We start from the raw sequence: 27,792 nt of genomic DNA on the forward strand, positions 1-27,792 counted from the left end.
ACCCACTGATTAATTATATCATTAAACTGGCTGTAAATATGTGCCGTTACTTTCAACTTAAGCAAAGTGTTGGAATGAATTTGAAATGGGGGCTAATCTGCTGAGCCCTAATGTGCACCCCTCCCCCCCCCACTATTTACACCCTCTCCCATGCTAGCCCATGCCCAGACTGCGACTGCTAGGCTGTATTTATTTGTATTTATTCACACGCTTGCCATAAATCCACAAAGAAACCTTTTCCTCAACAAAATCTTTATTTTTTATTAATCAACATTCTTATTCTCAGTACTTATTCTCATTACCATTCTCGTTTCTTATTCTCATTTATACCAACAACAACATTTTTTTTTTTTTTGAAATCATTATCAACAACTCTCATCTTTATTGACCTTCATTCTGGCCAATGGGTGTCGCCTCTGGGGGCTTGTGGTCACCCCAAGCCCCCATGACCCACTTGAAAAGAAAACAAAAAAAAACCGTCCAGTTCCTCCACCGTAATTGAACCAGCAACATCCTATGAAATTTAAACAAAAGTGTGTTAGGTTGAATGCATTATCTATTTATTTTTTTCCTCCAGAAACTAACATAGGCCTATTTGATGTGCTCCTATTATTGCAACAGAGCTTCAGTTTTCCGGGCGAAATGATTTCAATTCTGGAAACAAGTTTAGAGACAAATAGGAAATGAGTACTACCCTAGGCCTCAAAACCAATAACATCAAATTTGTTATTCAATATTGGATTCGGCCATCAGAACTTAGGATTCATTACTTAAGCGTTTGGGCTAGTCCTTCGACGCGTGGTTTATGGAGTATAGTATGTCGCCCACTTCGTCACTCGCGAACGTTGTTTTGCTACTCGCTGCGCGTCGCAAAGCGACGCGCTTCGGCTCCCTTCGCTCGCCAACAGAGGGCGACTTGTAGCAAGTCTCCCTAGCCTGCAGTGTTGGCGTTACTACTTGTTTATACGGGTAACTTCGCTTTTAGAATGCGACAAAAATTCGTCCAGCTAACTTGGCATGAAAGTGCGACGCTTGCAAAAAAACCTTGTGCAAAGAATATTCTCGTACTCTCTTTCAAATTGAAGGATATTGCTAAACATGTTTGCATTTTATGTTTTTGGGTGGTTAAAGCATGATGAATAGTGTTCGTTGCTCACTTCAGTAACTTTTAATACTCGCTCGAACCCGTGCGAGACGAGTCGAATACAGTTTAGAGCTCGCTTGATTTTACGCGAGCTTGTCTTAACTAAGTTTAGCCAATTCTTGCCGCCGAATTCTTTTTGTGCACTCTCTAGGCATTCTTCAAACACCCAAAATTGACATACTATCTTAAGCCCTATATTTGCTACAATATAGGCACAAACTAATAGCATTAAAAGATTTCATGAACTCACCTCCTACAAGTCGACTCCAAATCGAACAAATTTTTGCTTTGCAACAAATTAAATATAGTTCACCTCTTGACAGCTGTCTGTTCAATTGATTATCGCTTTAATTCATGTCAGCTGGCGGCCTGCATCACTAGAAGAATATTTTAGTAAACAACTTAAAATGTTTAATTCTTGCATGAAGTTACTAAAATGTTATTAGGAGTTTATTTGTTTGTTGGTGTGATTCAAAAAGTTGGCGAAATCTGTGGTTTCTGTGTAAGCGTGATGATTTATTTATCCGCAATTAAAGCTTAACAACATCAGATAACTTTTGTACTTTTGCAAGCTTTTAACTTCTGTGATTAATGCGCAATCATATCTCGTCGTTTCAAGAGATAAACTTTTGATACTGTATGCTTTTGAACTTTTAAATAAGTTTTGAAGTTTTTCCTTCTGTCACGCGTAAGGCGCAAATCTCTCATCAAAATTTCTGTTTTAAAGTAATACCATTTTATCAGTTAATCAGTTTGGTTGATGTAAAATTTATCGTCCAAAAAAATCCAGCTTTTCATATTCTTCCTAACCAACACAATAATTTTTTATCTGGACGCACCCAGGTTCACGGCAAGAGAAACTTTACATTCCTTTTTTCTTTTTCGTCAAATCTTTCAAAGGTTTTGTTGGTTGGGGGTTGACGTTCAAACTGCTCCGTTAATGTTGTCTAGTTAACACAATCTCCAAAACGCTTTTAAGTTTCGGATATCATTCGTTGATAGCAAAACAAACAATACGTTTCCATCAACTCAGTTTAATAAGCTATGATGCTCATCATATGAATCATCTTTTCGTGTTATGTCGGCTTCGACTGCTTAAAAAATGTAATGGAACATTCCGTTTAGCGACCTGTATAATTTATCAATTGACGCGCGCGCTACAATCCTAGACAAAAGTCCTGGGACACTTAACCACTTCGACGAAAAATTGACATTGTATTGACCTCCCCCTCCCCACCCCCAATTCAATGTTGGTTTCTATCCATCATACCGTGGGACAATATCTCAACATTGTTTTGGGGGGAAAGGGGGGCTCGGAAAATTAAACAATGCGTTCTTAATGCAAAGGGAATGGTCACTGAGCACTATTTCTTTAAGTGTCCCATGGATTTTTGTCTAGGATTGTATTTGTGTGCGAAAAAATCGGGATTGTCTTTGCGTCCGAAAGAAGGTTGCATAGGTTTAAAATGTGTTTGTTCTAGCAGTTATTTGCACAAATGTTTGTGAACAGTTACAGCATGTAACAAGAAAGCTCTGTTTGGAGTTCTTTTCGAGCCACAAAGTGTAGCTGTTGGAATCCGTTCCTTGGGAGAAATTCAGTGACTGTTTTTTTCTGTTGCTTTCTTTTGTGAGTCTTTGAGCGCCCAAATACAAGCTTTGCGAACTCTTTTCAGTATAACATGGTACACTAATGTCAGGGATCGTTATTGCTTTCCATCTTTATTATTCTTTGCCAAGAAACAGCGCCTAAGTGTTCAAAACCATCATATTTCCTCTCAGAACTGTAAGTACCCTGAACAGTGCTCGACCGGAAACGCAACAGTACTCGCATGATTCTTTGAGCTAAAATATTTAGAACGTGCTCATTTTCATTGGGTTTTCATCTCAGCATATCAAGAATAGTGTATTCAATGCCATGACGTTCGATAGTTGTAACTGGTTCTTCGTTTAATCACTTTTTTAACAGTACTCACTCGTAAACCAAGAGTAGAATAATTAGCATATATTATTTATCTCAACGCTTGTTCACCGAGTACTGTGAGAAATTGAGCAAAACGTTTAGCATCGTTTATGAATACTTCATAAAGGGTTTCTATTTGAATATTCAATCGGTTTAGCTGCGTTTCACGCATATATTTCTGAGCTAGGGCATAAAAAAGCGGAAAACAGTGGCGAGTACTGTTGTGAGAAATGTTAGCGTATCTCATTATCTCATGATTACAACAGAACAGTGGCACTTATCTTCGTGTCAAATTTCAGCTGAACAGACATGTTCAATTATTAACAGCCAAAAGAATGGTTTCTTTTCAATGACCAAAAAGAGAGTTGCCTGTTTGAGAAGAAAAATCGCTGTAGAAACCCTGTCAAGTTTGTTTTGTTGCGATAAAGATATCGTTTTGGGGGCTTTCCGACATAGTCCTCATGTCTGATGAAGGCGATATATTGATCCCTATTGACTCGAATCTGTTCAAAAAGTGATGAGTTAATCGATTTTGTCACAAAACACTGTCCTCTTTATACAAAGATACAGTTAGAGTGACCACAAATCCAAATAAGTTCTGCTTCTCTGGCCTTTTTTTTAATAATTGACCCACCCCTCCCCCCTTATTTTCTGATGTCACGTGTCACGTCTTTTATGCCGTGGACCTACATTTGCATTAAAACCGTTGATATTTCATTGAAATAATACATGTGCAATCGCATTATAGCCAAAAATAGCGAGTTCAGTACCGAGCTCACAAATACAATCCTAGACAAAAGTCCTGGGACACTTAACCACTTCGACGAAAAATTGTCATTGTATTGACCTCCCCCTCCCCACCCCCAATTCAATGTTGGTTTCTATCCATCATACCGTGGGACAATATCTCAACATTGTTTTGGGGGGAAAGGGGGGCTCGGAAAATTAAACAATGCGTTCTTAATGCAAAGGGAATGGTCACTGAGCACTATTTCTTTAAGTGTCCCATGGATTTTTGTCTAGGATTGTAGCTAGAATGCTTCAGATCACATCTGACCACATCTCACGTCTTTTTTTTTGCAGACTTAACAAATCTTGACTTTTCAAAAGAATATATCCCCAACAAAACCCAGAACACAAATATAAACATTGGGTAACGATCTCCTCAAGAAATAATCTTTGGTCTGCATAACTCAGAGGCTAAATTTTCAAGGAAAACAAAGTTTTTTAACATTCAACAGGCCTTAATTTTTCGAGATACTAATTTTTCCCTCAAACAAGTTAGCAATTTCCTTATTTTTTGAACAACCACACTATTTTCTTATTTTAAAGTCCATATAATATTACCTGCAAATCACAGCCATTTTGAACTGCACCCGCTTGAGCCCACATTTCCATAATCAGCCCTGTCTTTTTTGTAATCATACAAAATCAATATTGCCGTTTTTATTTTTGTACACAAAACGAGGTAGATGGTGTGTCCCTGGGGTGGGGCAGTCTCTTTCTGTCTGCCAGGTGGTGCGGAATTGACTGTCAGAAAATTAAAAAAAGCAAATCCTAGAGGGATGCCCTGGGGAACATGGTAACAGGTAGAATTGAACCATGCATAATGGTGGCGGCATTAACTTGCTGTCATGGTTTGCTTTTATAAACAATGGTTCCATTGGAAGAATCTCTTGCATAGGCTAATATAAACAGGCTTGTCCGATCCTTGAAGACCTTTTGCAGCATGAAGCCAGACTAAGTCTGGCCTGGGGCTAGAACGAGAGCCATTAAGCAAGAGTGGACCGACATTAACACCTTGACATTGTCAAATACTTCCAGCTTTAACGGGAATAAGGCCCTAAGGAAATCGTATAAAGCTTTCTCATGCTATTCCTTTGAGAAACACAGGACTTGCAACATGGCCTTTTTCCATAAGCCATACATGAACGCTGGCACTTTGCTGGGGAACAGCAATTTTACTGGCCCAGCGAGTAAAATTACGTTCAACCTGAAGTGTAGAGTCATGGCGAAATTGGCACCTTATCCTACTGATCAATCATGGTAGTACATATAGACACTGTGCTAATACTGCTTGCAGTTCGTATAGTGTGATCGTACGGGTGAGAGTAGTTCTAAGAAGAACTGTTGTTGGTGACTGACGTTTCGACAACCTGAGCGGAAGTCATCTTCAGAGTCAAGTGAAAAGTTGTTGTCAGTCGATGATGTTATAAGTCTGGTCCGTTGAAGCTGATTGGTCAGTTAAGCCGTGATGTTATTGGCTGTAAGACTCGTGTAAAGTTTGTCATCAGTAATTGGTCAGTTTCGATCCGTCTATTGTTAGTCTAATTAAGTCGTTCTGTTCCGTCTATTGTTAGTCAAATTAAGTCGTTCTGTTGGCGGTTCGTTTGTCGCTTCTGTTTACGTCGTGAATAAGTCGTTTGTAAGGTGCCGGTAGTTGTTGACATCTGTTGATAGGCGTCTGTTGTAAGTTTGTGTACCAGCTTTCCAGAGTCAGTCGTTGAAAATAGTACTGTAGGTGAAGCATTCAGCAGAGTCCCAGTCGATTTTGTGTTTAGTAAGTCGGTGGTGTTCAGAAATGTGATTGTTGACATCACCATTTCTCGTTGCTCGTTTGTGTTCAGTCAGTCTCGTGGTCAAGTTTCTACCGGTCTCTCCGATGTAGGAGGCCTGGCAGTCGGAGCATTTGATCTTATAAATCGCTCCCTGTCTGTTGTTAGGTTCGTCCCTGTCTTTAACGTTGGTCAGTAAATGTCGTAACGTTGTTATAGGTTTGTGAGCTACACGGATATTGTAGGGTTGTAGGATCCGCGCAATAGTCTCAGAAGTGCCCTTGATGTAGGGTAAAGTCGCTGTAGTAACAGATGTCAGATTTCTGTCAGTTTCAGTAGTTCTGTGAGTGTTGCGTCTAATAAAGTCAGTATTGTAGTTGTTCTTGTGGAAAACGCAGTCAAGGTATTTGTTTTCGTCAGATAAACTGTCTGGTGTGTCACAAACTAGTTGCGCTCGTTTCGTCAAAGTCTTGATAGTCGTAGCTTTGTGGGAAGTCGGGTTGTAGGATGTTTCATCCAGTAATCTGTCGGTATGCGTCGGTTTTCTGTACACTGTAGTTCGTATTTTGTTGTTGTCGCGGCTTACCAGACAGTCAAGAAAAGGAAGTTTTCCGTTTTCTTCGATCTCCCTGGTAAACTGAATGTCGGCGTTCTGTTCGTTTAGGTGTTTGTGAAAGTCGTCGATTTCGTCTTTGTGTACGGCGGTAAAAGTATCGTCAACGTGCACTGTAGAGCCAATTGAAGTGGAATACTGGTGAACAGTGATTCCACATCAAAAGACACAAGTTTGTAGTCGTCAGGTATCTGTACAGTCTTGATGGCATCAATAAAGTTCTCAGTAGATTGTAGTTTACGTCTGGATTCGTCTGTAAGAGGTTGCAGTATAGTCGTCAGGTATTTAGACAGTTGGTACGTAGGGGACCCACAGAACGAGACTATGGGTCGCATCGGTATACCCGGCTTGTGCAGTTTCGGTAGTCCGTAAAGTTTCGGTGGTTGCGGTACTGAGCACCGCAGTCGGTAGTAACGTTGATTGTCAAAAGCGTCGGTCTTTTTAAGCGTAAGTAGTTTGTTGTTCAGTTTACGTTGTAGTGCAGGCGTCGGGTCACGTTTAAGTACTTCGTAGGTTTGTTTGTCGTTAACAAGTGCGTCCATTTTGTCATAGTAATCAGTCTTGTCCATAACAACAGTAACACGTCCTTTGTCGCCTATCAACAGATGTCAACAACTACCGGCACCTTACAAACGACTTATTCACGACGTAAACAGAAGCGACAAACGAACCGCCAACAGAACGACTTAATTTGACTAACAATAGACGGAACAGAACGACTTAATTAGACTAACAATAGACGGATCGAAACTGACCAATTACTGATGACAAACTTTACACGAGTCTTACAGCCAATAACATCACGGCTTAACTGACCAATCAGCTTCAACGGACCAGACTTATAACATCATCGACTGACAACAACTTTTCACTTGACTCTGAAGATGACTTCCGCACAGGTTGTCGAAACGTCAGTCACCAACAACAGTTCTTCTTAGAACTACTCTCACCCGGACGATCACACTATACGAACTACTGATACTCCTGGGTTCAAACCATTTACTTTAATACTGCTTGCATTGCGAGTAAAGCTCAAATTATCACTAAACTAAAAAAGAAATAAAAATATTTTATCATTCACGCACTCACCATTCCCACAAGCATGGTTCAAATCAACCATGCAACTTGATCCTTTGCCATCTGAAGTAATCAAAGAGAAAATGGTCACTTACTGGACAGGAAGCTACAAAGTACATTCAGACTACCATATGTCAATATCCCTTTGTGTTGTTACAGCTTCATTGTTAATAAGAAAGAAACTTACTCTGAGATCTTACTCCTAATAAATATTCCTGAAAATCTTATACTTTTTCCACTTTACTCCAAGTTCGATTTCCGTCACATTTTTTCATTGATTTATTCACATTCAAACTAATACAAAGTAATTAATATAAATTTTAATTAAGTTTTTGTCCAGAGGCCTTCTCAAAAAGTTCAAGTACAATGTATATAAGGCTTAAGCAGAATCCATGTCTGATAGTACCGCCCTGGTGCCATCACCACACTGCAACAATTTAGTTTCTAAACCATCCATTGATATTGCTTTGATATTTTTCTTGGTTTTCAAAGGATTTCAACAGTGATGTCAAAAAGGTAAGGTGAGAGGCGTCACCCTGTCTTACAACACGTTCTGTTGAGTGCATAGACTGTTATTTATTACACAGCTCTGGTTATCACTGTTGCTAACACTCACCCACACTACAAATTCAGGTCCAAAAATACACACACACACTGTAAGTGTTTCCAACATTGTTTGAGAAAATCCCATTCGACAGTGCCATGACATCATCGTGTTTAGTTTTGTGTTCTCGTAAAATAGAGTGGAATCTTTCCACTTTCTTTTCCGTAATGAGACAAATATACTCCAACTTCTTTGACCAATAACCTGGCAGGAACACTTTCTGATATTTCATGTATTTGAGGAATGAAAATGTTAATTTATTGTACTGCCTCCTTGCCCAGCAAATAAAGAGGACAGCCATTTGAGTCATCACATTCTCATATTCAGAGGATCTCTACTGCGGAAAATATTGTACTAAAAAACCATGGTGGCAGCACATGTTCAAATAAGTAGATAACTGACACAAATTCGTGTTCTTTACAAATGCCAAACTTTTGTAGGACTTTGTCGCAGATTTGAAGCCACCTGGAAAAGGCAGCAGTTTAACATGTTGTCACTTTGTATGTTCTTGGCTTGTTTGGAAGATCCTGTCCAAATACAAAGTTATAAAGTTTACAAAGTACCTGAATATTATCACAATATTTTGTAAAGCATTTAGGGACATGTGGAACTGGCCTTGTTCTGGAATGACTGATTGTTTGAGGTGACATTTCCTTGTGCTGTGTTCTTTTTTGGATAGTACCAACCTGGCCATTTTGCAGGCCACGTCACAATGTTCCTTTCCATACAGTTCTTAAGTGGTTTACCTCCTTGAAAACCATGTCATGTGACAGGAGCCTCCTCTCGAAAAAAATATATACCAATTTCACGAAGCATTCTTAGTAGTTATCTGCACTATTCAGCTGTTGTTCATGCTCTGATATGAGCTGGCATGTTTCCAGTGTGCAGAGGTCTTTCTGGCTTAGCCATTTATAAACCCTGGGATGCAAAAAGGGGCAAAATCATTATTCACATTTAAAATAATTATTGTGGAACTAGTACACAATTGTGTTGTTCCTGAAAATATCCATAAGCTTCTCAGAGACTATTTTGGGTTAAATCGTGGATCTGCACCACTCTTGAAATTACAGATAGCCTTTCCTATTTATTTTAAGCACCCTGCCCTGGCTTTTAAGCACCCTGCCCATCTTAATTACACAAAAAAATTCAGGTGAAAACGATAGTATAAGCCGGTAGTCACTGTACATTAGGTTCATATACTAAGGTACGATAAATTAGCTTGTAGTTTTTGTATTAAAGTCGGTTACAAATCAACAAAAAATAGACCCAGTTACAAAAAGTAGAAATAAAATGAAAGAATTACTGTTGCTCAATATTAAAAGGTCAGAAAGGAGTGGGCAAGACTATGGAAAGAGAAGTGTGGGAAAATTTGCCTTTGTAACGTCTTCACAAAACATGCAAGGAAGGAGGTATTCTAAACCAAGAAAAAGTAAAATATTGTGTTAAAAAAACTATTCTAACTACTCCCCCGGCTATGTATGGCAATGCTTGCTAGCCCCAAACCTAGCAAAATATGTCCCTTCTTAAGATGTTTAGTACTCTCCTCTATTCTGATTCTCCTTATCTGCGTGTAATTCAACGTATGTTAAATGTAACATGTTCCGCAATTATTTGTGAGAATATGCGCTCGTTTTGTATTTGCTTTTCTCTTTTAAAATCAGCAGAAGGGCACTTGTGTTCAACCCCATGGAGGCGATGGAGGAAGGGGACCTTGCATAATTTGTACAGGGAATGATATTTTCCAGACCTATGCAGTACCTATTCAAGTTTTATTTTATAGCAAAGTTTAAAAGTCATACAGTGTGTCATTGTGTTTGTAATCAGGTAATGAAAGTGTACCCTTAAAGTAAGATTTATGGTCACTTAGTGCTGATGTTTTATCTTATGAAGTTTCCTGTGTGAAAAAACACACCGGTACTTAACTTAGTTTAAAAGAAGATGCCATCGCACATAAATTCTATGTAAGCAAAAGTTTGATACCTATACAGCATTTATGTTGTATACATCACGCAATGAGAACTTAATTCATTGAGATAAATGTAGAGTCACTTACAGCTGGTCTTTTCTTCTTTGAAGGTACTTTCTGCAACAAAAGCAATATTAATAATTTTCTCAATTACTGGAAAAGAAGATACCGTGCACACAGATGCTTCATGTATGGCAAAGATTAAATTGATAATTATACACCATTTGTGTATTTTCTCATCAGGCAATGAAACTTAAGTGGCAGTTTCTCTTAAAGCTGTCCATCGCATTTCGGGTCGGAAAAACGTTTTCCCTCAATCTTTGCCCAGTGAACTATCTTAGGTTGTAAGTAAATGCAACGACTTAAGTTTTTGGAAATACGTTAGAATATATTTTTAGAGCTCTCAACAGTGAAGGCTGCAAAAGGCCTAATTTTGAGCTTGGCCAGAACCAGAAATTTCATAAGTTGACGAGCTTGCTGCTCAAAAACAACCAAACGCACCAAATTATTATTATTATTCCTAAGTTAAGTGGTCCTTCAAAGGTTGGAAACGCATGTTAAATTTGATACATTTTGATTTACGGGTCCGTGAAAATTTAAATATCAGCAACTGTTAGATCGCTTTTTGTAAACATGCAAAAGTATGGTTTCCTCGCTGGCCTTTATTTCACGAGTCCAGACCAGACCAGACCATTCTAAATTCCAACTGAATCCTACTAAAAAGATGTTAAGAAGCATAGAAATGTAAAAATACTTTGCACTTTGTATCTTCCTTTGCCACAGCGACTTCGAAAATTTCATGCTTATGCGAGTAAGTAAGCTCATTTGCATAATGTGTATGAAATAGTCGCATACGCACGAAATGATTTCCATTGACCATTCCTTTCCCATCCCCAGTCAGCTGGACTTGGACACTCTGGTAGTGCTAGGTGTACTTGGCTCTAAACATGGCCACCTTGTTAAGGTGCTCGGAGGGTATGCTGCTTCGGAGCTACAGTGGTTGGAGGAATTCTATCAAGGCTATAAGACCGCTTACAGAATAGTTGTTGCCTAGCCTCGTCAACAGACCTCAGCTCACTTCCTTTGTCATAGAGCAACACTACGAATTGTTCGATGTTCCTTACACAAACACCCGATCATCTGATAAGTCAGTTTTCTTTTTCTGTTATTATTATTATTATTATTATTATTATTATTATTATTATTATTATTATTATTATTATTATAATTTATCATTATCACTTAATATTTTAAGGAAATAGTTAGCAACAATAAATTCAATTTAAGGTTAATTTGACATAAGTTGGATCATGTCAATGTATGTTTCAAAGCTTAATCCAATGCACAATGTTTACACTTTCATGAGTCTCAAATGTCCTTTCAAATGCTTGTTTCGTATATTTCACTCGTTTTGTTACCTCTATCAATCCTTTCAAGTGTCAAGGACTTGAATAATAAACGTATGACAAACACACAGCTCTTCATTTTTCTTTTTTCAGAGGAAGGGGAATGAAACTGCTGCGGAGATTTTTTTGTTCCTATTAAATGTGAAAGCCACAAAGAATACAATCCATATGATTTCCCGCCGCCGATCACAAATCATAGCAGTATTTCAATCACAAAATAGAGTAGTGTCGATATCTACATCCGAACAGCATTGTACTTCATAGAAATTTCTTGGTGCCTCGTAAGAAAATACTCCCAAACTTAAAATGAGATCTAATTTTACAATAATCTGGACTTGTTCAAATTTTGATCTTATCTACGTAAAAGTAATAACAACTTGTCGATTGTATCTTTAAGCACATAAATGTACCTAATCCGTAAGCCTGAATGGATGCACATAGTTCATTGGCCTTTATCGGCGTGATGCTTTTATCGCCACAGCGTTCTTCTAGCTTTTCTGCCCTTATTGCTATCACTTTCTTTTGTTCACCACACCTGCTCACTTTGCCTGAGTTAACGTCAGTATTGAAAAATTGCAAAGCCTAAAAAAGCCAAAGAATCGAAAAGGGATAATTGTGTGAAAAGAGAAAATTGTTTTTCCTAAACTGAAGATTAATATCATCCGTAGACCCCAAATCAATGAATAAATTAATGTCAGTGTTGAAATAAATAAATAAATGTCAGTGTTGTGAACCAAATGTGCATCTGTGGAGTTAATATGGGCAAAGAACACACCACGACACCAACAAACACCAATCTTGTGTTTCTGCTTTTTACGACAAGTATGTCAGTTCTTTATAAATGCCCTTGACCATATAACACTGAACAGCATTTAATTTATCGTCCTTTTGAAAACATTTACGGATTGAAAGAAAAATGGAATGCTAATTGGAATGAAAAACACGGAATTAAAAGATATAACAATCATAATAATATTCCGTTAAGGAATTCTTTGTTCCAAACAGCCATTCAAAAAAATTCGAATTAATTCAAAAATCCCATGTCCCAGAGGCCTTCGTTTTTTCATACCAAGCAGGCTAAGGAAAACGAAAGAGCTATGGGGACGAGAATGAATGGCTCGTTTGAAAACGGAGAAGACCCTGGAGACGAGGTTTCTTTCAAGTTTTTCATAGAAGAAACGTTGTTTCCAAAGACGAAACACACCTCTACTTCTTTTTTTCTTTTTGAAAAAATTATCTCATATTCGATTCGTATGGAAATTGGGAAACAGAGATATGCGTGCGAAATGGCTCTGGAAACATGTTCGTCAAAGTGACATGCAGGGCACCGCAGGCCTTCCTCTTTGGTGACACAGCCATTCATCATAAAACACTTGGAGTGACCTGTTTTGCGTTTAACGAACTTTGTCGATCTCTACATGCGAGGAAAAGCAGGAATGGTAAGATAATGATAAATCCCGAGCTTCATATCTTCTACTAATTTAACATTCAGTGGAACCTTAATACAACGAAGGGCCAATGGACTGGCAAATATGTAACTGTCGAGGTTTTGTTATATCAGGGATCTTTTCCAGATAATTTTCCAAATATTTTACTTTTACTGGGGCAAAGTATGTTGTTCGTTAAATAATCGTTATATCAACATATTAAACATGTAGCAATAACAAGAGTTCCAAATGTCATTTTCCACTTCCCACACTTAGAAGAAACGTGCCTAACAAAACTACGTAAAGAATACAATAAGAATAAAATTATTATTCAAAGGTGAAGTGAGGGCAAACAAGTGTCTATAAGTTAAAACAAAGATAAGACTTTCTTTGGAACTTATAATGCATATTTTGTGTTTCTGAATAGTTTCATATTAAAGGAAACCTCAAAATATTACCGTTAAATTCGGGTTATAAGCCCCCCTGCTTATTGCTGTAAGCCTCCCCGGTTATAGGCCCATCTACCTGGAAAAAAAATTCATCAGATTATAAGCTCCCACCCCCCCCCCCCTCTAATGAACAGGGCTAAATTTTGTTTAACCTAAAAACATATTTTGTTCAACACTCCCACAGCTCGTTTCGAAACGTTATTTTTATTTCGCTCATAAGCTCTCCCAGATATTAGCCCCTCCACTTATAAGTTAACACAAAACCCCTTATGAAGTTCAATAATCCTAGGTTTATAACCAGAGGTTTTTGGTATTTTTCCAGTAAACTGAAAAAACAAATAGTCTGCAACAATTGTCATCAAACGGAAACAACGTTTAGGTTAGACATGGCTATGACATTAAACTGTTCTGTATCAAAGTTTTGGCGCTCTTTAAATGAAATGTAAACATTTCCATTGAAAAAGGGGATTTTACGTAAAGTATGCGCAGCTTCCAAATGGTAGTATGTGTTGCTATTGAGAGCACTGTAAAGAACAGGACCTGTTGGCTCGTCCCTCCTTATGAGTCCCAGATTAACAATATCATATGGAGGTTGGTGGTACTTTTCAGTAAACTATATTATCATATGACCCGTACGGACCCGCGCGCAATTTCCTTGGAAAACCATATGAAAAAAAGTCCCGTATGAGGGCCGTACGCCTCGCTCTAGCAGGGCCGGAAAAACACGTACTGCCCTACTAGAAAAGCGTACGGCCCCGCTACTGCCGCGAGATGCCGGAATTGGAACCAGTTGATTCCACAGCTTTGAATTCAGATAAACAGTAGTTAAGATTTTTTAAAAAGCAAAGAATGTCCAACATGTTTAATTTATTAAAACTTTACTATCTAGAAAGCGCTGTAGTTTGAAGGCATGTTTAAATTAAACTTGGCAAATGAGGAAGAAATAATTACTCCTGACAACAACAATAAAATCGAAATAAAAGCCGTCAAAAAACAACATAATCGGACAAAGACCTGAAAGACGTATCCTGGTTTGAAGTCATGATAAACGTTGAAGAAAAATGCAAATGCGAAGTAAACTCAAATTTCTATTTCTGCTGCGTAATCACAACAAACAAAATGCGAGTTCATGTTTACGACTAACCTGATTATGACACAGTTTCCTGCTTGTTTTCCGAAGCATTTTAAGCACAATTTGGACATCAACTGTAATGCAGAGCTCGACATCGTCGAGGAACTAACGAATTCAAGGACTAAGCAGCAACAGCAGACGTTCATGAATCCTATGATCCGTGGTAAACAAAACAACTTGAAGCCGAAGGGAAACGAAGCAAAGCAAAATCCTGAACTGCCAGTACAATCCCTTTCCAAGTCTTTACGTAGTTTCATAGATTAAGATCTAATGCTGTTTTAACATCCAAAATCCTTCTTGGTGGAAAATTGATTAATCTTCTTGTTCAAACCAATTGTGAATTTCGGCTCAGAAGAAACGTCGCTAAGTTGTGGCAGGATAAATTCAGTCTTCGCTGAGAGACGAGCACGACTGTAGCCGAAACGTGCAAATTTTTTGTTGTAGTCCTTCATAAACGTTTCGTTTGAAATTTCTACTAACTGCAATCATGTACGAGGAATTTAGTCGGATTTAAATCTTCTTGGAATGGAGCTAAAACTAGAAGATTTGGTTGACAACTTAACAGAAGTTCAAAAACTTTGTATGCACATCGCAAGTCAAATGCACTTTACTGGCTTCCCAAACAAATTAAGAGCTACCATTGGCTTTTCAAAATGCGCGCGAAACAGGCCGCCGCGTCTGTACTATCTGTATCCACGAAAGAAAAACAAACAAAAATAATCAGTGGTCATATGATAAAATGCTTATTGACTGAGTTAGGTCGGGCCGGACGGGAAAATATTTGGCTCTCGGTCAGGGCGCACGGACCTTGCTGCGCTCGGTCCGTACGTCCTGACCTTGAGCCAAATATTTTCCCGTCCGGCCCTCCCACTCAGTCAATAAGTACATATGCCGCAACAGTAGAACTTCTGGGCCTTTGTTGGAAGTGCAACCAGTTCGTATCTGTATGGAGAATGAACAGAATGCCAGCTTTCTGGGAATGCAGCTTGCTCTGTCACAAAACTTTGGCTGAGCCCATAATGTAGACTGACCCACATGAGCTAAATAATGCTACACATCCTGGGGGAATGGCAGCTTACCTTATTGCAAAAATGTAACAAATATGCGGGTGTTGGCCATCACCCATTGATCTAGGGTTATACTGTACATTCTAACTTTACGCCCATAAGAAACTAGAAGTTTAGTGAATCCTACTTCACAGATTGTCGGCTCATCCATGAGATTGTCAATAAAATCCACAATACGTAACATACGCTCACCCTTTGCCAAGTGTACTGGCTTGTGAAACATCAAGGACTCTTGCTGGACTTGTGGTAATTGAAGTGGGCCATCTGGTGAAGTTCTGAGGCCACCAGAGGTGTCACCGTTTGTGAAAGCTTGGTTACTGGTGTTGTTCGTAGCGGCCATGTTGACAGCGCTTGGATGGATGCCAGTGAGCAATGCGTCCGGCGGCAGTTGTTTGGGCACTTAGTTCAGCGATCAACTGTAAAAATGGAGGATCTAAATTTACTGTTTGGGTATGACGGCAGATGCTGCAGCCAGACTGATTATTACATTTTTAGTCCATCTATTTTATATTTGGGGTTGCTTTCAAATATCACAGAAAGCTTGATTGTACCTAACAAACAACAGTTTTTTCGTTGTTGACAACGATAACAATGGTTTTATATCAGAACAGCCATAGGACACTTTTTTTGTCTAAAGAGCTTTTAGTACTAAAAGTTGCTGTTGTTCCTGTTGTGAGCAGACTTTGTTGAATTCAGTACTTTTAAATGGGATGAGTCAGATTTTGAATAAATGGAATCATTTGAGATTAATCTCCCATAAGACAACTTGTTTGGCTACCCAAATTCTGCATGACTATTGTTTTAAAACAGTGTTTATTGAAACTTTTGGGGGGCTAACAAAGTGTATTTTGGGAGATGTGAATGTGACAAATGGAGAATTTTCCTGGAATTTTGTTCACTTTCAGACAATTTCTTTAAAGCAGGGGAAATTTGCCCTTTCGTAGTGGCTTCCTTCACCAAGTTCATCATGCTGCTCATGCATGCAGATCAAACATTCATCTTCATCGGCATTTGACTTCTGTAGTCCACAGTAGCAGTATGAGGCATGTTTCTCTGTTACCTTCTTTGAGATGTATGAATCACAGGCTTTCTGCTTTTTGTGGCGATAGGTTATACATGTACTGTGTGGAGCTAGTTCTTGCAGCAACACCTGAGAAAGGTATTCATGCCTGAAAACCATCCACCATCTCTGGTTTTTGTTCACATTTATGTGTTTTGTTCTCCCCCTTGCTTGGAATTTAGGCCAAGCCCAAATCCACGTTTTTTAAATAACTGCTGGGCACGAAAGGGGATTGCATATCCAATGGTCCAAATAGCAGCGTTTACACCATGAAGCAAAAGAGAGTTGGCATTAAAATAATTTGGCATGCGCTATCGAGCTCTAACAACTATTCTCTACTGAACTCAACCCTTGAAAACAGGGAGCTGCTGTCTCAAAGTTGTAAAGCTGTAAAAGCTAAAGCGTGTAAATTTACCTTAGTTGAAACCGAAAGATTGTAGGCAGCTAAGAGTACTTTAATTAAATCCGAAGTACCAACAGCATCTTTTGGATTCCAAACTGGTAAAGCGATAACTGCACGACATTTCTTTCTTTCACTTCTCAGTGAACCAACTTTCTTCCAGATCGTGTAGCTGAAGCCTGAGTCTCTTGCTGAATTTGCCCCTCTTTCATTTCTGAAGCCTCAATAGACAATTCTTCCGCAGTCTCTCCCTGGCAGTCAGAGGATCTCCATAATCCAAGCACTGAATTGGATAGGTACAGTGAGGTCTCTGAAAAATATATACAGCTCTATTTAAAACTCGATTCTCAAACTTACACTTCTAAATTGTTTGGTGTGACATTGACAGTATTTCTCCATTCCGTTTCTTCCACTAGCTAATCATCTTTTTTAGTCAGCGATGCAATGTCTCTGTAATGTAATGTTTGAACGTTCACATCACAACATTTCTTTCAAGAGAAGGACTTGAGACTTCCGCTAAAATGCCATTCGTATCTATTGTGTAAAGCACTTGGGAATTATGAAAATCATGAATCTCCAAAAAGTTTCGCCAAAATTTCTTACCCTTCACGTACTTCCCTTGTTGTAGAGAATCTTTTTGCTGAAATACGAGAGGGAACTGACATGCCGTTTGTTCTGAAGTTCTCACACAGACTTTCTAAGAAAGCTGCAATTTAACCGATAAATAATGAAAACTCTTCACATTTATTTATGCAGGAGAAGTTCTGATATAAAACATGGAGTTAAACTATGAAACAACAACAAATTAGTGTACCTTTACAGCTTTTTTGCAAAATTTTCTTCTTCAGTACATGACAAATTTTTTTTAGGCAAATCAATTTCTTCAATTTCAATGTTTTCTATTTACATTCATGGGTGAAAACTTCAATCAAACACTCATCATTGTTGTCACACCTACCATTTCCTGGCTGATTTCCATTATGACCTGCAGTAATCATAAAGAAATTGTGGTCACTTATAAACTGGAAAAGAAGTTATAAATATATTGCATCATTCAAACACTAACCATTGTTGTCACGTCTACCATTTCCTTGATTTCCATTATGACTTGCAGTAATCATAAAGAAATTGGTCACTTACTAACTGAAAAAAATAAGTTATGAAAATGTCTCATCATTAAAACATTCACCATTATTCTGCTCATAACACACAGTACAGTTCAACACCTTACATGAGGGTACAAAAGGGGGGAGTCATGCACATGCTGCACAATTTAGGATTAGTTTTTTTCCTTGCAATCATGTAACGGTGTTACACTGTTACACAAATTAGTTATGAATAAGTTAACTTTGAATAGTTTTGTACAGAAGGAAATCAAATTGTAAAAATTATTTTGCAATTGTTTTGCAAGTGATGGCCCCTATTCGGATCATTTTAGCTACACTACGTAGTCTGAATTGCGTAAAATACAGGAAAAATATATTTCTGACACTTAACTGAACAAACTATCATGATCATGCAATGGATGCCCATTGTGAAAAAGCAATGTATGATTGTCAATTCCCGTATAAAGTTGTCTTAATAATAAATATTGTTCTGAACGAGTAGTTATTGTTGCTCTTCTGTTTTTCAACGGGATTCAGCTGGGATGATGCATGCATTTCTTGTACAAAGGTATCGTGTCACACGCAGCGTAGGATGTACGTACTGTAGTAAAATAACTATCACATGGATTGCAGCTTGCCATTAAAAGTAAGCTTACATCATGTCACACATATAGCTCGATCATCAGTTGCAATCGATATAAACATGGCCGGCAAGCGTCCTCGTTGCTCCCTCAACGACTTGGATAGTGAATATCTTTTTTCTGTCGCTGCCAAGGTACGGGCAATTTCATCCATACGCAGTTTATCCCCTGTCGATGTATGGAAAACTCCAGCCCTGTCTGTGGAGGAAATTTCTTCTTATTTAATCATGAAATTCGGTTTCAAGCTATTTGATATCTTGCGAAAAGCGGCCTCAGCGGTATTGCAAGTTTTTAGGGCAAATCCCTTGTCCATAATCAGAGAATCATACTCGCAGTTAAAAGATTTGAAACAAGACGATCTCCAAAGTGCTGTTATGATGGTTGACACTGTCAACCAAGAAATAAGCTCAAAACAAGAATCGATCGATTTGGTCTGCTTTGGACCCCCAGGGGGGTACTCCGGGATCAAAGTGACGGGGATGATCGAATGGAGGCAAAACCAGGACCCATAAAATCCCTAAGTCTCCCGACATTACCCAAAAAAATCCCTGGACCAAAAAAAAAACGCCCAAAAAAATCCCTAGTGAAATACCCCTAAATTGCCAAGGCCGCGCCAAGGAACTGTAGTTTGATTTTAATACCCCAAAAAAATCCCCTATTTAAATCAAGTCACCCAAAAAATACCTGCCAAATTCTCCTACCCAAAAAAATCCCGGAACGAAAATTTCGACCCCAAAAAAATCCTTCGCACATCCCCGTCACTTGGATCCCGGAGTACCCCCCCTGGGTTTGGACCACCAACATCCACTTGTTTAGAGTGTGGGAAAGAATTGAGCGTACACAACAAGCCCACTAGTGTTGTGTTCTATGGGCTGAAGGATTCTCTTTCTGGCAAAAAGATAAACTTAAGATGCAGCCAATGCAAGATAAACTATAATTATTCGAACTATGGTAACAAAGAGTCTGGCTACAAGTTTTATGCCGAATACAGACCGGCCGTTGAAGCGAGTGACTGCACCCTCATTGACCATGATGTCTTTGAATTCTACTGCTCTCTCGTGTAAGTAAGCGGAGGTTGATCAACCGGCCCTAATTGAACGTCCAGGAATGTAAATGGTCTGACATGTGTTTTAGTTTGCTATAGTTATAGAGGGTGGTTTTTTGTATTGAGTTTTTTTTTTTTTTTTTTCTGAATGCCATGTGATAGGAATTAAGATTTAAACTTACCTATGGTCATGTCGTTTGATACGATGGAAAGATACTTTGAGTCCAGAAGAATGACTTCATAGCCAAGCGGCCTCTCAATTGCTCCTGGATTTTGTCAACTGTAGCTGATGCTTCCTGTAGTACAAGGCGTATTTGGAACTTCGCCGTGACTGCACCTTTTGTGTCAATATCTACAACAATAAAGGCTTTTTTCCAGGTGAATGTTTTCGCGGCAGTCGAAGTGCTGGAGGTGGTAAACTAAGGTCTTTTAATGCTGGACGGTGGAGGGTTCAGCCTGGCCAGGAACGTTCGTTCTGCATACCAATTGGAGAGTACGGCATACCAATTGGGGAGTGGCTCAGGCTCGGTGACGGAATGACGGCTACAAGATTTCCTGCATGATTTCCATTCACGATGTACTTTTTCTGTGCATCTGACACATCGATGTGAAATTTTCCATCATCGTCCAGGAGGACAATTTTCAAGTGAAATACCATCGACAAATTTGTCACGGTTTAACGCACTTTCCCTAATTTTTAACTCTCGTTCGCCAAATGAAAGCAATATTCACGCCATACTGAATAGGTTAGTAAGCGAAACCTGGCGAGACCCAAGTGAGCTAACTCGTGGGTAAATGAGAAGCCGACGACCAAAGTATATATAGCTGTGCTGATGCAATCTTTCACGTCAATTTAGATTGGCGGGAGATAACTGCACCAAAATTCCTCTTTCCGTCTTGACGTCGACTTTGAAAGAAATCTCCTTTGTCAAAGTGCTTACGATTTTTGCTTTCTTTAACAAAATCTTTAACAATAGTCTATTGTATTAGCTTCTGGGAAGTTCATTTCACAAGAAAAATCAACCGACAGGCGTGTCTCTGGCTTGATGTGCGTGTCACGCCCACTTGTCACTTGTCAATTAATTAGCGAATTAAGAAAAAGGTACCAAATTTCGATTTAAATTTGTTGACAGAGAGGTTTGAAAAAGGTACCAAATTTCCATTTAAATTTGTTGACAGCGAGGTTTAAAAAAGGTACCAAATTTCGATTTAAACTTGTGACAGAGAGGTTTGAAAAAAGTACCAAATTTTAAATCAATTCTTTTGGCGGCGTGGTTGAGAAAAGGATCCCAATTTCGATTTACATTTGTTTGCTGAGAAATTAAAAAAAACCCATGCTAATTTCGTTAAAAAGAAATAAAAGATAATGGTTTTTCAATCGAAAGTATTTCTTAGTAAATGCATAAAAAGGTATGATTATTTGATTAACTTTTAACATCATAAAAGGTAAAGTTTGAAAATGGGCCATAAATAAGAGACCAAAAACCAATTTGCAGGAGAAAACCAGAATTGCCGAACTCTTTTACTGATTCTCCTTCTCTATTAACCACCACCACCACCATCACACTGCTTTTTTTCAGGCTGATGCCAATGTATTTACAGCAATTTTTGGAGTTTCAGTTTCAGTCACTGTATTGAAACTCGGGGGGGGGGGGGGTACTTCCTATAATGGACTTAACGGGGAGGCTCTGCCCCAAAGGGTTACCTTTTAAGACTCGAGGTATATGAAAAGGTAGCGATTTTACGTGTAAAGTATATAAAAGGGTCGTGATTTCACAAGTTGAAGCCCGGTTGAAGTATAGAAAAGGGTAGGGAAAACTGTCATTTACGTATTTAAAAGGGCCTTTTAAAGTATATGGAAAAGACGCATCTTATGGTTGATTTATGCAAGTATTTTAAGGTTTACTCAAGTGAAGAGTTTAGAAAAAGGAAGTCGCTTGATTAATTGCTCAAATTGTTTTGATGTCCGGCGAACTTCAAAGGAGCAATTAAAATGAAAGAAATGGAAATGGAGGGTTAGGAAATGAAACGACTAAGGTTTAAGCTATTGGGAGTTTAAAAAATTGAGGGGTTGAGAAATGGGGAGTCCACAATAGTATTTTTCTTTAATCACTTTTATTCTTTTTCCGGACGTTTTTTTTACGCGCAAATTAAATCAAAGTCTCGAATTAAAAATTTTACCGTTATTTGATTTGAAGTAAAAGCATGACGAGCATCATTATATTTTTGTTTCCTTGATGTAGGCGCACATAAATTAGAATTGAAAGAAAACGTTCGCCTTTTCTTAGACGATGATGGAACAGAAATCGATGACAATGACTGCTTTCTGGCCCTCAAGGAAAGCACCGTTTTAGTTGTTGGAAGTGAATGGCTGCTAGAAGTATAAATTCCACTGTAACGGCGCCACTTGGCAGCAAGCAAAGTGATTCAACTGATCAAAGTGATCCAGCTATGGATATTGACACTTCAGGGATTAATGACATCTCAAGTTTAGGTAAGGTAACAGTACATGGATTAAATGGTAATGAATCAACTTAAAAGTTTTTTGCATATTTCATTTATAAATATAAGCATGACAACATTTCATTTAAACGATACATCAACCTTAAATGTTTAGTCAACGCTTTCGAGCTACTCAAAATGACATTGGTATGAATCCCTTTTTTAAGCTACAGAAGAGGCTGGCGAAGAAAAAAGCTCCGAAGAGTCACCCTCCACTTCACAAGAGTTAGGATCACCAAATGCTTAAGTCCCAGCCTATCACAAGTTTTTCTTCTTCGTCTAAATTATTTTTTTGCAAAGTCTAGCAGATTGTTGAGAAAGTTTTCGATATTCGTGTCTTTGTTGGGAGCATATAATATTATATTGATCAAAACATACATTTTGTCTTTAATTTCTGCCTTCAGCATGACATACCGTCCCAAGGGGTCAAGAATTTTTAAATGAATTTTACAATCAGCACCCTTTTTGAAAAGAATTCCCACCACAGGGGAATTTTGACTACCATGGGCCATAATGACCTCTCCACCCCATTCGTTTTTCCAACATGTTTCTGACATTTTAACCTTCAGGGTGCAGTCAGCTGGCAATGGAAGGCAGCGCGTACTGACGGATAAATACAAGAGGGCGGCACATTTCTTAAAATTTGAGTCTTATTGCCATGATAAATATAAATGTTGTATAAATAAATTAAAGATGTAAATATAATGTGATGAATATTTGATATTTCTTTTTTACTGCTTGTTTTATAAAAATTTCAAACCTTTTTTAATAAATTGGACACAAAACATGTAAATATCAATCGATCTTGTACAATAAATATTTAATATAAATAGGTCTTATCATGGTTTTTGGCACTACAGTATTTTGACGAGTAGGCAAAGCGGCTAGAAATTACATATACAGTGTTTGTATGGGAATCTCTGATGGCAAATATCTTTTACAGAAATTGAATTCTGGGCAGCTTATGAATTAAAAGTTAATATACTAGGCAAAGTATTTATTCACCGAGTTTGAAGGATGTAGCTGAGCTAAAAAGCCTTATATTTGGTTTATAATTTCCATATATTTGTAATGTATGGAAGATAAAATTAAAAACGTAATTCTAAAAAGCTTTCTATAACCCAGCTAGCTCCCTCAAACTCAGTGAATTATAAAAACTTTTGCCTATATAAGTATCTTAACTTAACAATTCATAAGCTGTTACAGACACTTTTTTCGCGTCCTAAGGGTGGCCGCTTACGAGAGCTTCGGCTGTATCATCTAGGATGTATAGAAACCCTTTCTTCTTTTTAAATCAGTCTTAATTTGCAGGGTGCCAAGACTTCATCTGAAGTGCCTGATGATAATGATGATGATGACAGTAATAATGACGTCAATGAAGTAGTAAGAGGAATATTTAAGTTAAACCCAATGCCATTTAGATATTACCGGTTTGAGGGGGGATTTGGGTATGCGTTTTACATTATACTGTTTGGCCTTTGTGCACGACAAAGCTGCGTAGCATGACAGGGTTCTCAGTTGAACCTTTAACCCGTATACCTGTCAAAGCACTCTAGTCAATAGATTTAAGTTACATAGCCTTTGGCCATGTAGATCCCTGTTACGGGTGAAAACAACACAGCTGCTGAAATTTGAGAACCCTGCATGAAATGCACATCACAACGCCATTCGAGGATGGTAGCCTACTTTTGACTATTGTTGCTCTTTTTTGCGGCTTTTAAAGGATCAAATTGAGAGTATGGCGCAAGCTATGTTAAAGAAATTGGGCTCAAAGACAGATGCTCCGACAAAGGCCAAATCCCTTGAAAATGGTAATAAGTCAGAGTGAAAAGAGTGTTGGTTAAGAATCTGTCTGTGATTTACTTTGACTACTTGCTATTAATCTTATATAATTTACATTTTTATATAGACCATGTAATTGCAGTGACTGTTTCAAGCCCCAAAACAGTGAAAACACCTGTAATGGATAAATCTAAACCAAAGGAAAGGTCTACTGACACAAAATCAAAAGGCCTAACAACACCTGTTGCAGAAAGCCCCAAAACACCTGTAATGGATAAATCAAAACAAAAAGAAGCATCTACTGACACAAGAGCAAAAGGCCAAAAAACACCTGTTGCATATAAATCTAAACCAAAGGAAAAGTCTGCTGACACAATCAAAGGTAGGATGTTAATCGGTAGCATTAAAGTGGTAAAATGTGCTGCTGCCACTGTAGGTCACTTGTTGAATGGTTACATGCTCATGATAATACAACTTGTTGTAAATAGCAAATAATAATTAGCAGATCGATCAGTCCAATTCAATCTTATTGTGATAATTAAATGAAATGGGAATATGCATGATTACAAACTGAAACAATTTGAATTCACAATGTTAAATTACTATCAAATAGTCAAACAAAAGTCGCTTGTCAATTTTTTCCAAGGGATTTGCAGGTTAACAGGATAATTTCTTCAGGCCTATGCACAGTTCCCCTAAATAATAAGCAGTGCTCAGGCAGATGCAGGTTCAAGTTAGTATATAACATTTGGTCTCTTTAAAATTCTTTAAAGAACATACAGAGTTGCTGACAGCCGATGTACAAAGTCTTTGCTCCAGTAGTGGCAGAGATAGCCTGCCACTTGGAAATGCCAGCTGCCACTGCAAGGAAGAACTGCAGGTAAACTGACCATACCATTACATAGGGAATTTTGTAAAGTAATTTTTATAAGGTTAATCCCAAGTGTAATTCACTTTAAGCATGATTATGAGAATAACAAAAATCTATGTTGAGTTATAAAAAGAGGCCATATTGAAACCAGGAAAGTGTTAAATATAGCATTTCTAATTATTACTGCATCCAGACTTAAAACAATATACTTATATATAACTTATATATACATATTTTAAATATAGGAAATGGCCGGTAAAGTTGATTGACTGACATCAGTAGTCAACCAGTTCATAAAAATGCTAGGAGACAACCAAGTTGTCGAACGACTTTATAAGGCATGTAGAGCTTCTTCTCCTACATTTTGAAATGAATTGAAATATATCAAAAAAATTCCTTATCTTGTTTATGATTATCATTATAATTGATATTTAGGAGAAGAAAGTCAATATTGAGAGGTCCCTGCCGCTAACCGAAGTCCCTGCAGCTGTTAACTCTCTGAACCCTGTAAGTGTGGCAGTTGCACAATCACCACCTGCTGCCCGCACACTTTAGTCATCTCCAGCTCAAAAGAGATATTATGGAATCACGAGTGGTGCAGAAGCTGCTGAAAAGGTTTTTGTGATGCAGCTGAGTACTATTGTAGGGATTCATTTGTATCCCAGAGCCTGGCTAATTCAGGAATTAATTTGACAAAAAGCTTCTTTTTAATGATCATGTTTAATGGTTCCTGAAAATTTTGAAATATTTTGTACTTTGCATAGCTTTTTATCATGAGGATCACTGTCTGTTTGCTTGCAGTTTGATCTGTTGGCAACCACAACCTGAAAGATTAATTCTTTGCAACACTAATTATTTGGCTTAGAAACAAAAAGAGCTTTTTTCAAAAACAAAACATTCATTTCAGTACAGAATTAAACAAATCTTGTAACAACTGTCATTTTTATTTTATTTTAATAACTTATGTTTGTTTTGATTTTCCTTTTTTAGACTCTTCAAGTGAACAAGAAGTTTGTTTGTTGGTGACCCCATTTATGGGGTAACCTTAGACAGTGCTACAATGTTAAGCATTGTAAATGGCTGCACCTCCACAAACAAGATGGCCCTGACACTTCTGGAGAGGCTTTTTCCAGTAGAGGTGCTTAAAGCCTCCATAGTGTCAGGATCCAAACAGTCCAAGACTGTTCAAGCCTTGGACAGCAATAAACTTTTAGCCATACGTTTGCACTTGTCGCTTGAGCATCGTATGTTCTGGTACGTTAGCCTTTTTTGGTTTGTTAAACGTATATGTGTTTTTTTCTCTGCATTGTTTTATTAGCGATTCTTTTACTGTTTTGTTTTACGTTGGTGTTTTTTGCTTGAGCAATGTATAGCCAGAATGTTAACTGTTTTACATTAGCCTTTGTGGTTTGTGAAACGTAGTTTGCTTTGTCATTATAGTCGGTTTTTCGTTTATGTCTACCGCTTAGCAACGCATAAGAGGCCGGGGAATTTACGTTGGCCTTTTTTAGCTTACAGAACGTAAATAGGCGTTCGTTTTCGGTTTTGTTTTACATTGGCGCTTGTCGCTTTAGCAACGTATATCCGAAATAGTAGTGTTAGTATGTAAGACTTTTGTCTTGTTATTCGTATATGTGGTTTGTTTTCTCTTTTTTATTTTATGTTGGCACTTGGTGCGCAACGCGGTGCTATGGTCGAAGTGACAATCTTTTAAGTTGGCCTTTATGGCTTTTGAAGTGTTTACCTGTAGTTGTTTTTCTTTTAATTTTACCCTATTCTAGTGTCGGTCTTTTGCGAGGTACAAAAGGTGTTATCTTGGTTCAGTTGTTTTGACTTGCCCCTGTTTTTTCGCTTGTATTTGTTACTGCCGCTTGTTCTTAATTTCCTTTCTTTTGTTTTTTGTTTCTATTGTGTTCGGTCTATTTGCAGATTTTTTATTCATCTCCGCGGCTTAGAGCTTTACTTTGTTTTATTTTAGTCTTTTGTTCGCCGTTTTGAGCGCTGTCGGTTTTTCCCCTTGCCCCTTTTGTTGTATTATTTCCCCTTTTCTGTTTTCTTGTTACCTGCCCAGGCTGCCCTTGACGATTTTGCTGTGGACCACAGAGAAATCACTGAGGTAAAGAACAAGCTCGATCAAAGCTCGGTTCACAATGCCCTTTAAACGGTGAAGCAGCTAATTTCCTGTCCCGCAGGTATTTTTGATGTACATGCTGTCATTGCAGCTATGGAACATTTAGTTGACACAGCGAGAGAGAAGAATGATGCCCAGGCTTCACGCTACAACTCTATCCTTAAACAGACCAGGCCACTACACGTATCATCACATGCCTCCTTTCAGCCGGTGCTTGTAAAACTTCTGGGCGACAAAGAAGAGATTGCAATTGCTAGGGAAATTGAGAAGGCTTTCAAACACAGTTCCAGTACTAGTGTTCGTCCCCTTATGGGCAACCCTAGGATGCCTTATTCCAACCCTATAGGGCTACCATTACATATTACGCGTGTGGTCTCCATGGCCACGCTGCAAGAAATTGTCGTGTAAGGCCCGCAACAATTCCAACTAAACTTTGTCATGTTTTGTGGGTTTGCTGTTACTCTTTGATTTTTGTAATCTTCACATTAAAGTTTTTGTTGTTTCCCTTCAGTCTGTTTTTTCTCCTTTATTTAGTTTTATCCCCATTTCCGAGTCTTGCCCAGGGGGGTTTTCTTAACATAACCCTTTTAGTCTCCGGACGACTCGACTCGGTTGTGGGGTTTTATTTCCCTCCCTTTATTTTCTTTTCGTTCTCCTTTTCTTCTAGAAATGGGTTCTGTTCTTTCATTTTGACCAGCTTATTGACGTGGCTTCTTCTCACAAGCCCAAGGAGACTTGGTGTAATTGGGAGGGAAAGCCCCACAACTCGGTCGGGCCGCTCCCCTCAGTGGATATGGTCTCTAACGGTTCTGTGTATGCTTCACGTATGCACATCCCCTTTAGAGATAACGAAA

At 38.3% G+C, this 27,792-nt stretch overlaps 2 long non-coding RNA genes across 3 annotated transcripts; one reads left to right on the forward strand and one right to left on the reverse strand.

Moving 5' to 3' along the window:
• Positions 1–246: 246 nt before the first annotated feature.
• Positions 247–16,994, reverse strand: LOC144650270 (uncharacterized). Of its 2 annotated transcripts, XR_013570057.1 has the most exons (3): positions 16,876–16,994; positions 15,593–15,816; positions 247–514 (listed from the first exon to the last, which is right to left on the reverse strand). It is a non-coding gene; the product is annotated as an uncharacterized LOC144650270 (long non-coding RNA). The 2 variants fall into 2 exon arrangements; XR_013570058.1 differs by lacking the exon at positions 16,876–16,994 and having other exon boundaries at positions 15,593–15,965.
• A 4,485-nt stretch (positions 16,995–21,479) lies between these two features.
• On the forward strand, positions 21,480–22,401 carry LOC144647901 (uncharacterized). Its single transcript, XR_013569648.1, has 2 exons — positions 21,480–22,146; positions 22,322–22,401. It is a non-coding gene; the product is annotated as an uncharacterized LOC144647901 (long non-coding RNA).
• The last annotated feature ends 5,391 nt before the right edge of the window (positions 22,402–27,792 follow it).

The sequence above is a fragment of the Oculina patagonica genome, chromosome 4 (assembly GCF_052425735.1).
Source record: "Oculina patagonica isolate OP01 chromosome 4, crgOcupat, whole genome shotgun sequence".
Classification (NCBI taxonomy): domain Eukaryota; kingdom Metazoa; phylum Cnidaria; class Anthozoa; order Scleractinia; family Oculinidae; genus Oculina; species Oculina patagonica.